This window comes from Sciurus carolinensis, chromosome 17 (assembly GCF_902686445.1).
Source record: "Sciurus carolinensis chromosome 17, mSciCar1.2, whole genome shotgun sequence".
NCBI classification, from domain to species: domain Eukaryota; kingdom Metazoa; phylum Chordata; class Mammalia; order Rodentia; family Sciuridae; genus Sciurus; species Sciurus carolinensis.
The window spans coordinates 20,243,335-20,260,660 of NC_062229.1; the positions used below are offsets into that span (position 1 = coordinate 20,243,335).

Consider the following 17,326-nt stretch of genomic DNA (forward strand, 5'->3'; position numbering starts at 1 on the left):
GCTTTTATTGATTACCTCTGGCTTTGAGCATTTTTCTTTAGTGGTCTTTCATTCTTGTGAAATTGTTTGTCTCTTTGTCAAACTTCTTTTTCTGTATAACTATTGTTTTTAATTTGAAATTGATTTTTTATACTTGATATATAGAAAAATGATGGATTTTTGCATGTTAAGCTAATGTGTGTTTTTAAACCTTGCAATACTCCAGTATTAATTGCAGGAGTTTTTGTTGGTTCCTTTGAGATGTTGAATGTCGCCACCCACGGCAACAATTGCGCAGGTATTTATCAGAGGGGCCTGGAAATAAACTATTTTTCCTATATTCACTAATTTATAGAGGAAGAGAGACTTTGAGAGAAAGATAGGCTTTGCTTAAAGGAAGAGAAACTTTGCTTATCAGGAAAAGAGACTGCTTAGAGGAAGAGAGACTTTGCTTAGAGGAAGAGAATTGCGTAGAGGAAGAGAAACTTTGCTTAGAGAGAAAGTTTTAGAGAAAGAGAGGCTTCTACGCTTATCAGAGATCTATTTCTTCTTAGTTCTGCTGCTTCTTCTTAAAGGTGCGTCCTGCATCCTGTGAACTAAGGATGCGTCTACCTAAGGTGCTTTAGTGATGTGTCCCATGTACTGCGATCTGCCTATCTGCAACCTAAAGATGTGTTCTCATTTCTCCGCTCTGCGATCTGCCTTCTGCCGCTGCCCCTACTGCCTGCTTCTATCTGCTTGCTGCTTCTTCTTCCTTTCTGCTAATGGCTTCTACTCAGCTTCTTTCTGCTAGCTGCTGCTCTTACTCTCCCCACCCGCCCACTGCCGGCTTATATTCCCTCCAGGAGGCAGAGGGCGGGGCCACCCACGCCAGTTGCGATCAGGCGAGGAGCCAGCTGCCCCATCACAGCAAGGGTTAAAACGAGCAGGCCCAAGCAGGCGCGCTGGGGAACACCTGTGCATGCATTGTGTGCGTGGACTTAACTGAATACAGCCAGTGATAAATCACCTGTTGAGTTTTTCTATTTTCAGTGCAGGGGATCAAAGCAAGGGCCTCACACATGCTAGGCAGGTGCTATACCTCTGAGGTAGGCCCTGCTGAAGATTTTTTCATCTTTATTCATAAAAGTTGTGTCTTCTCTGCACTGGGATTGAAATCTAGGGCACATTCACTAAGCTACACTCCCTATCCTTTATTTATTTATTTTTGTTGTTTCTTATAATGTCTATCTAGTCTTGTATCATGACACTCTGGGCCTCATATATTATTATTATTATTTTTTATTGTAAACAAATGGGATACATGTTATTTCTCTGTTTGTACATGGCGTAAAGGCATACCATTTGTGTAATCATAAATTTACATGGGGTAATGTTGTTTGATTCATTCTGTTATTGTTTCCCCTTCCCCCCCACCCCTCCCACCCCTCTTTTCCCTCTACACAGTCCTTCCTTCCTCCATTCTTGCCCCCCTCCCTAACCCTAACTCTAACCCTAACCCCTCCCACACCCCATTATGTGTCATCATCCACTTATTAGTGATATCATTCGTCCATTGGTTTTTTGAGATTGGCTTATCTCACTTAGCATGATATTCTCCAGTTTCATCCATTTGCCTGCAAATGCCATAATTTTATCATTCTTTATGGCTGAGTAATATTCCATTGTATATATATACCACATTTTCTTTATCCATTCATCAATTGAAGGACATCTGGGTTGGTTCCACAATCTGGCTATTGTGAACAGAGAAGCTATAAACATTGATGTGGCTGTATCTCTGTAGTATGCTGATTTTAAGTCCTTTGGGTATAGGCCAAGGAGTGGGATTGCTGGGTCAAATGGTGGTTCCATTCCAAGTTTTCTAAGGAATCTCCACACTGCTTTCCAGAGTGGCTGCACTAATTTGAAGCCCCACCAGCAATGTATGAGTGTACCTTTCTCCCCACATCCTCGCCAACACCTATTGTTGCTTGTATTCTTGATAATTGCCATTCTAATTGGGGTGAGATGGAATCTTAGGGTGGTTTTGATTTGCATTTCTCTTATTACTAGAGATGTTGAACATTTTTCCATATGTTTGTTGATTGCTTGTATATCTTCTTCTGTGAAGTGTCTATTCATTTCCTTAGCCCATTTGTCAATTGGATTATTTACATTCTTGGTGTAGAGTTTTTTGAGTTCTTTATAGATTCTGGAAATTAGCGCTCTATCTGAAGTATGATTGGCAAAGATTTTCTCCCACTCTGTAGGCTCTTTCTTCACATTGCTGATAGTTTCCTTTGCTGAGAGAAAGCTTTTTAGTTTGAATCTATCCCAGTTATTAATTCTTACTTTTATTTCTTGTGCTATGGGAGTCCTGTTGAGGAAGTCTGGTCCTAAGCCGACATGTTGAAGCTCTGGACCTACTTTTTCTTCTATAAGATGCAAGGTCTCTGGTCTGATTCTGAGATTCTTAATCCATTTTGAGTTTAGTTTTGTGCATGGTGAGAGATATGGGTTTAGTTTCATTCTGTTGCATATGGATTTCCAATTCTCCCAGCACCATTTGTTGAAGAGGCTATTTTTTCTCCATTGCATATTTTTGGCCCCTTTGTCTAGTATGAGAAAATTGTATTTATTTGGGTTTGTGTCCGTGTCCTCTATTCTGTACCATTGGTCAACCTTTCTATTTTGGTACCAATACCATGCCGTTTTTGTTACTATTGCTTTGTAGTAGAGTTGAAGATCTGGTATTGCGATACCCCCTGCTTCACTCTTTCTGCCAAGGATTGCTTTAGCTATTCTGGGTTTTTTATTCTTCCAGATGAATTTCATAATTGCTTGCTCTATTTCTGTAAGGTACATCATTGGGATTTTAATTGGAATTGCATTGAATCTGTATAGCACTTTTGGTATTATGGCCATTTTGACAATATTAATTCTTCCTATCCAAGAACATGGGAGATCTTTCCATCTTCTAAGGTTTTCTTTAATTTCTTTCTTTAGTGTTCTGTAGTTCTCATTGTAGAGGTCTTTCACCTCTTTTGTGAGATTGATTCCCAAGTATTTTATTTTTTTCGATGCTATTGTGAATGGGGTAGTTTTCCTAATTTCTCTTTCTGAAGATTCATCGCTTATGTATAAAAATGCCTTAGATTTATGTGCATTGATCTTATATCCTGCTACTTTACTGAATTCACTTATGAGCTCTAAAAGTTTTCTGGTGGAATTTCCTGGTTCCTCTAAGTACATAATCATATCATCAGCAAATAGGGATAGTTTGAGTTCTTCTTTTCCTATTCGTATCCCTTTAATTTCTTGTGTCTGTCTAATTGCTCTGACTAGAGTTTCAAGGACGATATTGAATAGAAGTGGTGAAAGAGGGCATCCCTGCCTTGTTCCAGTTTTTAGAGGGAATGATTTCAGTTTTTCACCATTTAGAATGATATTAGCCATGGGCTTAGCGTAGATGGCCTTTTCAATGTTAAGGAATGTTCCCACTATTCCTATTTTTTCTAGTGTTTTGAGCATGAAGGGGTGCTGTATTTTATCAAATGCTTTTTCTGCATCTATCGAAATAATCATGTGATTCTTGACTTTAAGTCTATTGATATGGTGAATGACATTTATTGATTTCCGGATGTTGAACCAACCTTGCATCCCTGGGATGAAACCCACTTGATCATGGTGCACTATCTTTTTAATATGTTTTTGTATGCGATTTGCTAAAATTTTGTTTAGGATTTTTGTGTCGATGTTCATTAAGGATATTGGTCTGAAATTTTCTTTCCTCGATGTGTCTCTGTCTGGTTTAGGTATCAGGGTAATATTGGCTTCATAGAATGAGTTTGGGAGGGTTCCCTCCTCTTCTATTTTATGGAATACTTTGAGAAGTATTGGAATGAGCTCTTCTTTAAAGGTTTTGTAGAATTCGGCTGAGAACCATTCTGGTCCTGGACTTTTCTTTGTTGGTAGGCTATTGATGACTTCTTCTATTTCATTACTTGAAATTGGTCTATTTAAATTGTGTATGTCCTCCTCATTCAGTTTAGGCAATTCATATGTCTCTAGAAACCTGTTGATGTCTTCAAAATTTTCTATTTTGTTGGAGTATAGATTTTCAAAATAGCTTCTAATTATGTTTTGTATTTCAGTCGTGTCTGTTGTGATATTTCCTTGTTCATTCCGAATTTTAGTGATTTGGGTTTTCTCTCGTCTTCTCTTTGTTAGTGTGACTAAAGGTTTATCAATTTTGTTTATTTTTTCGAAGAACCAACTATTTATTTTGTCAATTTTTTGTATTGTTTCTTTTGTTTCAATTTCGTTGATTTCAGCTCTGAGTTTAACTATTTCCTGTCTTCTACTACTTTTGGTGTTGGTCTCTTCTTCTTTTTCTAGGGCTTTGAGCTGTAGTGTTAGGTCGATTATTTTTTGAGTTTTACTTCTTTTATTAAATGCGCTCCATGAAATAAATCTTCCTCTAAGTACTGCTTTCATAGAGTCCCAGAGATTTTGATATGATGTTTCTTTGTTCTCCTTTACCTCTAAGAATTTTTTAATTTCCTTCCTAATATCTTCTGTTATCCATTCATCATATAATAGCATATTGTTTAATCTCCAGGTGTTGGAGTAGTTTCTGTTTTTTACTCTTTCATTTATTTCTAACTTCAATCCATTATGATCTGATAGAATACAAGGTAGTGTCTCTATCTTCTTGTATTTGCTGACATTAGCTTTGTGGCATAATATATGGTCTATTTTAGAGAAGGATCCATGTGCTGCTGAGAAGAAAGTGTATTCGCTCTTGGTTGGATGGTATATTCTATAAATGTTCGTTAAGTCTAAATGATTGATTGTGTTATTGAGATCTATGGTTTCTTTGTTCAATTTTTGTGTGGAAGATCTGTCCAGTGGTGAGAGAGGCGTGTTAAAATCACCTAGTATTATTGTGTTATAGTCTATTTGGTTTCTGAAATTGAGAAGAATTTGTTTGACATACATGTATGAGTCACTGTTTGGGGCATAAATGTTTATGATTGTTATATCTTGCTGATTTATGCTTCCCTTAAGCAGTATGAAATGCCCTTCTTTATCCCTTCTGACTAACATTGGCTTGAAGTCCACATTATCTGAAATGAGGATGGATACTCCAGCTTTTTTGCTGAGTCCATGTGCATGGTATGTTTTTCCCCATCCTTTCACCTTTAGTCTATGGGTATCTCTTTCTGTGAGGTGAGTCTCTTGCAGGCAACATGTTGTTGGATTTTTCTTTTTAATCCAATCTGCCAGTCTATGTCTTTTGATTGATGAATTCAGGTCATTAACATTCAGGGTTATTATTGAGATATGATTTGTATTCCTGGTCATTTGGTTCATATTTAAAATTTTATTTATTTATTTATTTATTTTTTGACACATCTTTGTTCCTCCTTTATTTGACAGTTCCTTTAGGGTTATTCCTCCCTTTGCTGATATGCTTCTTTGTTTTTTATCTCTTCCTCATGAAATATTTTGCTGAGAATGTTCTGTAATGCTGGCTTTCTTTTTGTAAATTCTTTTAGCTTTTGTTTATCATGGAATGGTTTTATTTCATCGTCAAATTTGAAGGTAAGTTTTGCTGGGTATAAGGTTCTTGGTTGGCATCCATTTTCTTTCAGAGCTTGAAAAATGTTGTTCCAGGCCCTTCTAGCTTTTAGGGTCTGGACTGAAAAATCTGCTGATATCCGTATTGGTTTCCCGCTGAATGTAATTTGGTTCTTTTCTCTCACAGCCTTTAAAATTCTGTCTTTATTTTGTATGTTAGGTATTTTCATTATAATGTGCCTTGGTGTGGGTCTGTTGTAATTTTGTGTATTTGGAGTCCTATAAGCCTTTTGGACTTGATTTTCCATTTCATTCTTCAGATTTGGGAAATTTTCTGATATTATTTCATTGAATAGATTATTCATTCCTTTGGTTTGTTTCTCTAAGCCTTCCTCAATCCCAATAATTCTCCAATTTGGCCTTTTCATGTTATCCCATAGTTCTTGCAGATTCTGTTCATGATTTCTTACCATCTTCTCTGTTTGTTCAACTTTGCTTTCGAGATTAAATATTTTGTCTTCAATATCTGAAGTTCTGTCTTCCAGGTGTTCTATCCTATTGGTTATGCTTTCTATGGAGTTCTTAATTTGGTTTATTGTTTCCTTCATTTCAAGGATTTCTGTTTGGTTTTTTTTCAATATCTCTAACTCTTTATTGAAATGATCTTTTGCTTCCTGTATTTGCTCTTTTAACTGTCGATTGGTGCTATCATTCAGTGCCTGCATTTGCTCTTTCATCTCATCATTCAATGTCTGCATTTGCTCTTTCATCTCATCGTTTGCTTCCCTAATCATTTTAATTATGTACATTCTGAACTCCCTTTCTGTCATTTCTTCTGCCATGCTGTCGTTGGATTTTATTGATGTAACATCTAGATTTGTTTGGGGCATTTTCTTCCCTTGTTTTCTCATATTGTTCAGGAATCAGTGGGTCATTAAGATATTGCAGATTTCCTCTATCGACTTATAATGTCCCTGAAGATTGCTAGTATATCCCGTCTTATCCTTCAGTAGCCTGAAGTCTTGGAGGAAGTTGATAATGCGGAGCTCCACGAAGAAGCTGCCTCTCTAGGGGTGGTGACCCTCAGGTGGCGTATATTCCCTGCTAGTGGGCAGAGGTGCCTCCACTTGTTGACCAATGGTCATCCAACGGGGAACTAGGCTGCGGGCTGGGGCAAGTCCTGTTTGTGCTTGTGTCTCTGGTTTTACCGTCCCTGTGGGAAAACCTCTCCCGGTAGGGAAGACTCACCTGGTGGGGACGTCTTGCTGGTCAGTTCCTCTCCTAGAGGTTCCCCTCAATCTACAACTACCGCATGGGCTGGGCTGTCTTCCTCTGCAACGTTCCCAGGGGCCCGGACCTACCTCCTGGGACTGGGAGCCTCACCCTTCACAGGCGAGTCTCCTTAGGCTGCCTCTCCCAGAGACTCTGCCCTCAGTCCTGGAAACTTCACTCCGCCCCTAGGTGTGTCTCTGTGCGGCTCTTCCAACAAGAAGCCACCTAGCTCCTGGGACCCTGCTCTGCACCTAATCGCCTGGCTATGCGGCCCCTCCTGTGAGCCGCCACCTGGAGGCCCGTACAATAGCTCCGATACCCAGAGACCTGCCACACACCTCCTCCTCCGGACAGCGGCCGGGTTTCCGACGCAGTCACTAGGAGTCCAAGCAATTCACTTCGCGTCTCCTCCTCCCGCCAACCGCCCGTAGCCCTAGGCAGTCACTCCAAGTCCAAGTGACCCGCCCTGTTCCTCCTCCTCCTCCTCGGGGTAGCCCCCCGGGTGTTCAGGAGCGGTGGCTCCGAGACCAAGTGACCCACCACGCTCCTCCTCCAGGCAGGCCACCGGTGTTCAGGAGCAGTCGCTTTTAGTCCAATCAACTCACCACTCGCCTCCTCCTCTGGCAACCGCCTGTGGCTCTGATGCAGTCACTCCTAGACCAAGCGACCCGCCGTGCTTCTCCTCTTCCTCCGGGCAACCCCCCGGTGTTCAGTAGCGGTCATTCTGGGTCTAAACAGCTCGCCACGCAGCTCCTCCTCAGGCAGCCGCCCGGAGCCCCAGTGGTTGTTCCAAATCCAAGCACTGTACTGAGCCGCCTCCCCTATGATGATCCCAGTTGTCCGTGTTTACTGCTCCAGTGCAGGGAGGGGCGTCTCGCCGAGCAACTCCACTTCACAAAGTTCCCTGCGTTCCGGGGCTACCGCCCCATCCGGGACGCCTCCCCAATGGGAGAGACTCACCCAGCGACTTTGAGTTGGTCCCAAGTCTCTCACTATCTCCTCTTTTGAATCTTGCGTCCTGGAGCAACGTGAAATGCAGTCGCCCCCTGGTCTGCCATCTTGAAACCCGGAAGAAAACTTCTGTCCTCATACATTATTAAGTAGTACTTTGCTTCTATTGCCTGGAAGACATTGTACTGATTGATGTTATTAAATGTTAGAATAAGTCCAAGTACCAGGTGGGCCTGGTTCTCCCTATTGTTGAGTTGCTATTGTTTCAATTTCTGTAACAATACAATACAATAAGAGCCTTATTTACATTGTTTATCTTTCCTAATGTGAGTGATTGTGGATTGTTTCTTTCCAGAAATTGGCTGATTTCTTCCAAGTTATTTTTTTGTGCTTTAAAGTATCTTGCTCTTCTTTTGCTAGTTATTCCATGTGGTACATTAAACTGTTGATTGATGTCTTTCTTCTTTTCTAACATATGCATTCATTGTTCTAAATTTCTCCCTATGCACTGCTTTTTCTATATCCCACAAGTGATGTTAAGATGTTGGTTCATTTTCACATATTGTGAAATACTTGAATTTCTTTGCTGTTGTTTCCTTTGATGCATGTGTCATTCAACCATGTGGTGTGCAATTTCTTGGAGAGTTTCTTGATATGTTTATGCTATTGATGTCTGATTTCATTTCAGTATGGTCTGAACATGGGCATCTGTATGTGATTTCTTGCTGTGTCCCATACAGCATCAACAAAAGATCTCAAGTAGGGGTGAAAGGAGATGGAGAAATTCACAGAGACAGAGAACCTAGAGATATTTTTAACCAAAGCTGGAGCCAGGTGGGACCCAGAACTAGCTCTACAAATTTATTATATAGGGACTCCCAATCAGGAAGTTTAACTATGGGGACATTGTAAATCGTTCAAGGGTTGTGAGTTATTAAGAGGCTTCTTTGTGCAATAAAAAATTACAGAGCTAGAAAATTTTGAGGCTGTCTTGCTGTACTCAGAAAACCCACTGTACTTGAACATTTGGTAACTGTTAGCATCAGAACCAAGCGTCAAGGCTGTTGACATCTTGCCTTTTGGCAAGGAATGTTTCCCAGGTTTGGCTTTTCCCAACACTGCAGTATCAGCCAATGACCAGGGGCTCATCTGCTCTCCACAATTTTTGTTCCTTTAGATTTGTTAAGGTGTATCTTGTAGCTCAGAACATGGTCCATTGGTGAAGGTTCTATGTTGTGGTAGAACAAGATGGGAACTTTAGCGGTTTAAGAGGTGACAGACTGTGGTTTTGCATGCTGACACCCAGAAGCTCTGTTTACTGACATTTAAACATAGAGGCTTGTGGTGGCTAAAGGTACCTGTAAAAGATAACCACAGTAGCAGAAGCAGGAAACCAGGCCATTTTAGGCTTAGTGCAATAAAAGTCCCTAAGCTGTATGATCTAAGAGTCCCTGGGCTGTTGAAAAGCTTGCACCCATGTAAGAAATGCAGAATGCACCTTACAATAGAATGGCACCAACTCCCTTACCTTGATGTACCCCAATTGTGCTTGTGTATAAAAGTAAAAGCCCTGCTGTGGTCAGGGCTCAGGTTTTGTGAATTATCCCTCTGGGCTATGACTCCAGGAATAAACTATTGCTTCTGGATCTTGTGTCCTGACCCTCATTTCCTGCTACATTGTGATTTTGAGAAGAATGTGTACTGAGGCTTCAAATGTAGCTTAGCAGTAGACACACTTAGGAAGTATTTTCAAAGCCTTGGGTTCAATTTCCAACACTACAAAAAGAGATGGGGGCAAAAGAATGTGTACTTTGTAGTTGTTCTACCATAGCAGATGTCTCCAGTTGATGTCCAATGCTGTTGATTTTAACTATGCCATTACTGATTTTCTGCCTTCTTGATCTGTCCATTGCTGATAGAGATGTGTTGAAATCTCAAGATATAATTGTGAATCTGTGATTTTCCCCTCAGTTCCATGTTTTTGCCTCATGTGTTTTGATGCTCTATCAGAGTATATATTAAGGATTGTTATGTCTTCTTGGAGAATAAACTGTTTTAGTATTATTTAATCCATTTATTCCCTTTATTATTTGGTTTGAGATATAACTTGATTAGTACAATATTAATTGAGCTTCCAAAGGTGTTTTTGGATCAATCCTAGAATGGGTGTAACTTTATATGTAATTCATCTTTGTCTTCACATTGGTCTATTTTGAAAATATCTGTTATTTTAATAGATAAAAATTGAATACATTTGTAATTTCAAACATGATGCTTTCATCCAGGTGTTGTGGGGCATACCTGTAATCCCATCTACTTGAGTGGTTTAGGAGGAAGATGGGAAGTCCAAGAGCAACCCTGTGGAACTTAGACCCTGTCTCAAAATAAAAATTTAAAAATGGCTTGGGGATGTAACTCACAACTGAATGCTCCTGATTTCAGCACCCTTTCTCTCTCTCTCTCTCTCTCTCTCTCTCTCTCTCTCTCTCTCTCTCTCTCTCTCTCACACACACACACACACACAAATTAGCCATTGCTGAATGGCTAAATTGGGCTAATTACCAAATACATTGCTTCCCATACATATTTTCTGTGGAATGAGAGCAACTTAAACATAATTCTCTAATGATTTCTCAGAGTACTAGATTTCTTGAATTAATTTCTTATATGTAAGTGCAATTTTGACTCCTGACCTGATGTCTTGATAAAATTTTTTTTCTCATAAAATACACAAGGGTAGATCTTGTTTTCTGCCAGTCTGCCTGCAGAACATTCCCATTTAAAGTGATTATTGATATAGTTGGATTAATTAATATATTTGTAACTACTTTCTTTTTGTTTTACTTTATGTAATCACTGTTCCTACATCTTTTTGCTTCTGTCTAAAGGACTTTTTTCCATAAGGCAAACCAAGCAGACACATTGGTAAAAGTCTCTGAATTTTATTCTTTGTTCTTTTCCTTCTTCAGCATGCATAATTTCAATCATTTAACTTCATCTTAGTTGATAGTGATGGTGTCATATAAGTAGTTATAACTGGAACCTGAAATTACTATAAGGTCTTTTTTGTTTGTTTTGTTTTTTTGTGTTTTGTTTTGTTTTGTTTTGTTTTGTTGGTGGTACTGAGGATTGAAGCTTTATCACAGAGCTATATCCTCAGCCTTTTTAAATTTTTTTGTTTAGCATTAGGGTGTTGCTGAATTGCCAAAGCTGGCCTTGAACTTGTGATCCTTCTGCCATAGCTCCCTGACTCAGTGGGATTACAGGAGGCACCTCACTATTTGCTCAGTGACTATCTCTGTTCACTAATTTCAAATTCTGAGTTTTCTCAGAAATGGCTTTTCTCTTTTCTTTACTATTATTGAACCTTATTTTCCTCTTAATTATATTGTTGCTGTTGCTGTTGCTGTTGTTATTATCATTATTATTATTATGGGGATTGAACCCAGGGGCATTTAACCACTGAACCACATCCCCAGCCTTTTCATATTTTATTTAGGACCAGGGTCTTGCTGAGTTGCTTAGAGCCTCGCCCAGTTGCTGAGGCTGGCTTTGTAGTGGCCATGCTCTTGCCTCAGCCTCCCAACTCTGTGGGATTTCAGGCATGCACTACCATGCCCAGCTCTTTATTATTCTTTTATTTATTTTTTGTTATAGTTCATATGTGAACATTTGAAGACTCTAATGGATATCTATATGAATCAGAGTCTCCTCTTTCAGTGTTTGAGCAGAAGTACTTGATGAGGTCAGATTTTATTTCAGCCATTGGTTTGAGGGTTGTAGCAAAATTGAAACTACAGCATCAGTGGAGTGCATCAGTGTATCCTCCATTCATGTTTAAGCCTTCATTGTTTCACTATGATCCTCCATAGTTACATGTATTTAGCTTTTTCCTCAAACAAGGACACATATCTCTTTATTGAGTTAAAATGTTTAGTGTATCTTTAATCATGTAGTTATTTTTGTTGATATTAATCATGTGTGTGTGTTGAGGCGGGATTGAACCCAAGGCCTTGCACATGCTAGGCAGCTGCTCTAACACTGGTCTACATCTCCGGGCCTTTTTCTTTTTCTTTTCTTTTTTTTTTTGGAGGGGTACCAGGAATTGAACTCAGGGGCACTCGATGACTAAGCCATATCCCCAGCCCTATTTTGTATTTTATTTAGAGACAGGGTCTCACTGAGTTTCTTATTAGCACCTCGATTTTGCTGAGGCTGGCTTTGAACTTGCAATCCTCCTACTTCAGCCTCCTGAGCTGTTAGGATTACAGGGTGTTGCTGTAATCCTAAAAAGGCTGGGCCACTGCGCCCAGCCTTTTTCATTTTTCATTTTGAAACAGGGTCCCCTAAGTCGCCCAGGCTTCCCTGGAATTTGGGATTCTCTTGCCTCAGCCTCCCAAGTTGCTGTTATTACACATCTGTGCCACAATGCCTTGGAGCATAATAGTCCTTTTTTATGCCACATATTGCAAAAATTTTTGTCTTTTACCTTCCTCTATTTTCATAGATTTAAATTGCTCTGCTTTTTTTTTAAAGGAATTTTTCTCTTTTTAAATTAGGAAACACTATTCTCTATATTTAAAAGGAATTTATGACTTCTCAAACTATTCCAGTATTGTCTTTCTGGTTTCAGTGTGTAATTTGAATGTCATCCTTGGAATAGAGGGGAACACATGGCATGTCCAGGTAAATAGATACCTTTTTGTCCCTGACTCGACTACTAGAGAGGCTGGGTGTCTGCCACTGTTGTACAATGCCCGCTGTGTCATGAACCAGTTCTCTGTTCACATGTGGACTCACTGAGTGTTCTTTTCTTTTTCACGATCTGTTTGTTAATCTTTCTGTTAATAGTGTACTCTTCCAAGTAGTGTGGCTTCAAGATGTTTTGTGTCCATTAGTCAAGTGATCACTTTCTTATTCCAATGTATTTACATATTGTTAGACATTAATTATGCCTAGAGAATTCAATAAACTTTTTTTCTTTGTTTTCTTTCTGTTTCTTTTCTTTTCTTTCTTTTTTCTTTAGTTTGGGAATGGATGCCAGAGGCCGTGTAGCACTGCACCATATCCCTACCTCTTTTAAAAATTTATTCATTTTACTTTTTTTTTTTTTAATTATTTTGAGGTAGGGTCATACTATGTCCAAGTCACTGGGATTATAGGGCATGCCGCTGCAGCAGGCATAAATAATTTTTTTTGTTTTCCTAGGAAAAGATCTTGTTGTTGACATTGTGTAATTTTAGTGGTCTATGTAGAGGTGACATGTTGGTGACCCTGAAATCTTTCTAAGAACATGTACCACTTTTCCCCTTATTTTATTGTGTTTTGACATTCTCCAACCAAAACTTTAATGATTACCTATTAGTTTACTGAATTATCCTTCATGAGTCTTATTTACTACATAGTTCTGGTTGGTGTACAGGAACTTGGGTCCAGACTTCCAGTTGCAGTCCCTTAGTGCAGTTCCAAAAGATGTATGAATTCCCTAATAACGAGTTGTAGAAAGAGGTTTTAAATCTGATCGGACACACCAGTTCACTAGAAATTCATCACCCAGTGTATATTTGCAGGGCTAATGAGGTAGGGAACCTCTGACCAGCATGTCAGAATATCACAAACATTTAGAGGACCAACAGAATTTAAACAGGCTGCATTTTGTTGGGATAACCTGCTTGGAAACCCCAATTCCCTCCTTGCAGTTAAGCTGGTGAGGTCCATCCCAAACGCAATTCCCAGATACAACCAAAGATCAAAGTTTGTTCTCAAACATTTTTAAGAATACACTGTCCAAAGATGGCTGCTGGTATTAAGGGCAGTACGTAGTTGGATTTGTTGTGAGAAGTGCTAGAGACCAGTGTACAAAGAGAATCGAAGTGACCCAGCACCATGGCGAGTGTTCCTGCTCTCCCTGTTACTCTACCAAGTAGATGAAGTCCAGCTTCAGAATTGCCGTGTGAGAGGATGTGAGCATGGCTGGAGAGTGAGAGTGTGACAACCAGGTGATGGAGTATTGGGAGGACCTAGTGTCATGTGAAACTCTCACACAGTGAGTCCAGGTCTCCAGTGCCGTGTGTCTCATTTCCTCCGGGCAATACCTGTGGGATGTTTTAGGAGTCAGTGACCTTTGAGGATGTGGCTGTGAACTTCACCCTGGAGGAGTGGGCTTTGCTGGATCCTTCCCAGAAGAAGCTCTTCAGAGACATGATGCAGGAAACCTTCAGGAACCTGACCACTATAGGTAAGGGTGACCCACTTTCCTCACTTACTCATTCAGAGAACTATTGTTACTTGCTGATCAGTGCTGTTCCATGATCTAGAATTTAGAGAAAGCCTACATTGTGGTGACTCTACTGGCATGGTGACATTACACAACAGATCTGCAAGTCTCTGATAGTTTTTATCTAATGTTGAAATAAGTTGTAATGTTTTTTCTGGGTCTGCATTTTGGGAAAACAATGGAAAAATCAGGCCGTCCACGATCACTACGATTCCAGGGGAAATTTAAGGTAATTGACTCACAAGAGAAGGCAGTATCCCTGCAATATCTTTGAGTAACTTATAAAAACTTGTAAAACGAAGGAAATGATACATGCCAAGCTTCAAATTGATTTAATCTCTGTTTTCTTATAACAAGGCAGACAGGTTGAACACCCATAATTGGCAAGTTCAAAATCAAAAATCTTCCAGTTCAGGCACCATCTGGAACACTAACATGATGTCATCAGTGACACTTTCTGATAGTTTATATATTCAAACTGTGTTCCATACACAATTTATTAGAAACATATGAAATTACATTCAAATGGGACCTATTTTAAAGATATCTTACTATGTATTTGCAAATATCACAAAATTTAATCTGAATTTTGTCCCATGCATTTCACATAAGTAGTACTCAATTGTAATTGAATGTAATAAACATCTTTAGGGTTAACAAAGTACTTAACTTCAAAGGAGTATTTAGAAACCTTAGTTGGGCAGTAGTGCACACTTCAAATCCCAGCAACTTGGAAGGCTGAGTCAGGAGAATCACAAATTCAAGGCTAGCCTCAGCATATTAGTGAGACCCTGAGCAACTTAGTGAGATGCTTTCTCAAAATAATAATAATAATAATAATAATAATAATAATGTTAAAAGGACTGGAATGTAGCTCAGTAGTAAAGCTTACACAGCATAAAACCAATTCTTGTGGTAAATCATTAATAAACAAATCCTTAGTAATGTGCTTTTCATTCTTTGCAGAAGTCAAGTGGTATAGAGACTCTGTGAACAGAAAGAAGATAGTCAATGTGGAGGAATCTTCAGCCACGTCATAGATCCTCTTATAAATAAGACAAGTTCTTCTGGAGTAAAACCAAGTGAACACCATGTGTGTGGAGAAGTCCTCATTGCTAATTCATCCCTAGCTGGGCCCCTTTCAGCTTACACTGGACACAAAGCACACGAGTATTATGAACATGGAGAGAAGCCATGTGAATGTAAGGAACATGGGAAAGCCTTCCATTATCACCTGTGTTTTCAGAAGCATGAGAAAACTCACGCTGGAGAGAAACCTCATGTTTGTAAGCAATGTGGAAAAGTCTTTAGTTCTTCCAGTTACCTTAAAATCCATGAACAAATTCACAATGGACAAAAACCTTATAATTGTAAACACTGTGGGAAAGCCTTTCGTTTTCCCAGTTCCCTTCAAATTCATGAACAAACTCACAGTGGAAAGAAACCCTATGTGTGTAAGCAGTGTGGAAAAACCTTTAGTTCTTCCAGCCACATGAAAAAACATGAATGAATTCACAGTGGAAAGAAATCATATGTATGTAAGCAATGTGGAAAGTCCTTTAGTTTCTCCAGTTACATTAAAATTCACAAACGAATTCACAGTGGAGAGAAACCCTATACATGTAAACAATGTGGGCAAGCTTTTCATTTACATAGATTCCTTCAAATACGTGAAATAGCACACACTGGAGAGAAACCCTATGTATGTAAGCAATGTGGAAAAAGCTTTATTTATTCCATTCTCCATTAGAAAACATGAACGAATTCACAGTGGAGAGAAACCCTATACATGAAAGCAATGTGGAAAAGCCTTTAGTTCTTCCAGCTCCATTAGAAAACATGAACAAATTCACGGTGGAAATAAACCCTATACATGAAAGCAATGTGGAAAAGCTTTCACTCATTCTCATGTAATCAGAAGACATGAAAAAACAACTCTGGAGAAAAACCCTGTGTATGTAATCAATGTGGAAAAGGCTTTAGTTCATACAGCCACACAAACGAATTCACAATGAAGAGAAACCCTATACGTGAAAACAATGTGGGAAAGCTTTCATTCATTACTGTTTAGTCAGAAGACATGAAATAATGCACACTGGAGAAAAACTCTATGTATGAAAGCAATGTAGCAAAGCCTGTAGTGATCCAGGTCCCCCCAGAAAACATAAAAGAATTTACAGTGACATGAAAACATGCATGTAAGCAGTGTGTGCAAGGCTCCAGTCATTTGTCCACCCTTAGAATACAGGAAGGAATGCACGCTGGAGAGAAACCCCGTGTGTGTGTAAAGAAAGCAGCAAAGCCTTCACTCCATCCAGTTACCTTCTCAAACAGCAAGGAACTCACAGGAGAGAAACTCCATGAGTGTGAGCAATGTGAGAAGGCCTTTACTGTTGACAGTTCCCTCTGATACCATGAAAAAATTCACAGTGGGGAGGAACTTTAATGATGTCAGCAATGCGGAGAAACCTTTTTTCTCAGATTCTTTCAAGTACATGAAAGAATACACTGAAGAGTAACCCTGAATACAAAATAGTGGGAAACCTTTATTATCACATGAACTTGTTAGCACACATGAGAATGCAGGTGCAGTAACTTGTGTTGTTACAAAGGATGTGGGGACACTTGTCACCATCTTGGTTCAGTGTACCCATACAAATGAGCACATCATGAAGTGGAACCTGCAATAGAAGACGTGTGCAGTGACCTCCATTTGATTAACATGTAAGAAATCACAGTGCATGAAAACCCTGTGAATATCTTTAATCCCAGCAACTTGGATCTGAGGCAGAAGGATCACAAGTTCAAATCCAGCCCCAGCAATTTAGCAAGGCTCTAAGCAACTCAGTGGGTTTAAAATGGTTTAAAAGTCTGGGGATGTGACTCAGTGGTTAAGCACCCCTGGGTTCAATCCCTGGGACCAAAAAAAAAAAAAAAAAAACCCGTGTATTAAAAAATTCATAGAAGAGGGGGTCAGTTATAACATAGTTTCAGAGGTCTATGAAAATCACTCATGTAGCAGAATCCTATATGTGCAATTAATATGAAGAGCTTGGTGCAAAATAATTTGATTAGTAGTCCCCACAAAGTGTGCTATCTGGAGGAAATGTCCCAAAATTTATATTGTGTTCACCAGTAATTCAATCTTAAAGTAGATCTCTGAACTGTTTCTGATTTGTATTCTTGAAAATAAAGATTGAGGTGAAACACTTCTGAGAGTTTTGTTTAGGCTGTACTATATGAGTTTAATTGGTAGTATATTTTTAATCAAACCAGGGAGTA

The 17,326-nt window shown here is 39.3% G+C and overlaps 1 pseudogene; it reads left to right on the forward strand.

Annotated features, from left to right (window-relative positions):
- The first annotated feature begins 247 nt into the window (after positions 1-247).
- Positions 248-16,915, forward strand: LOC124968216 (zinc finger protein 791-like; annotated as a pseudogene).
- Positions 16,916-17,326: the final 411 nt, after the last annotated feature.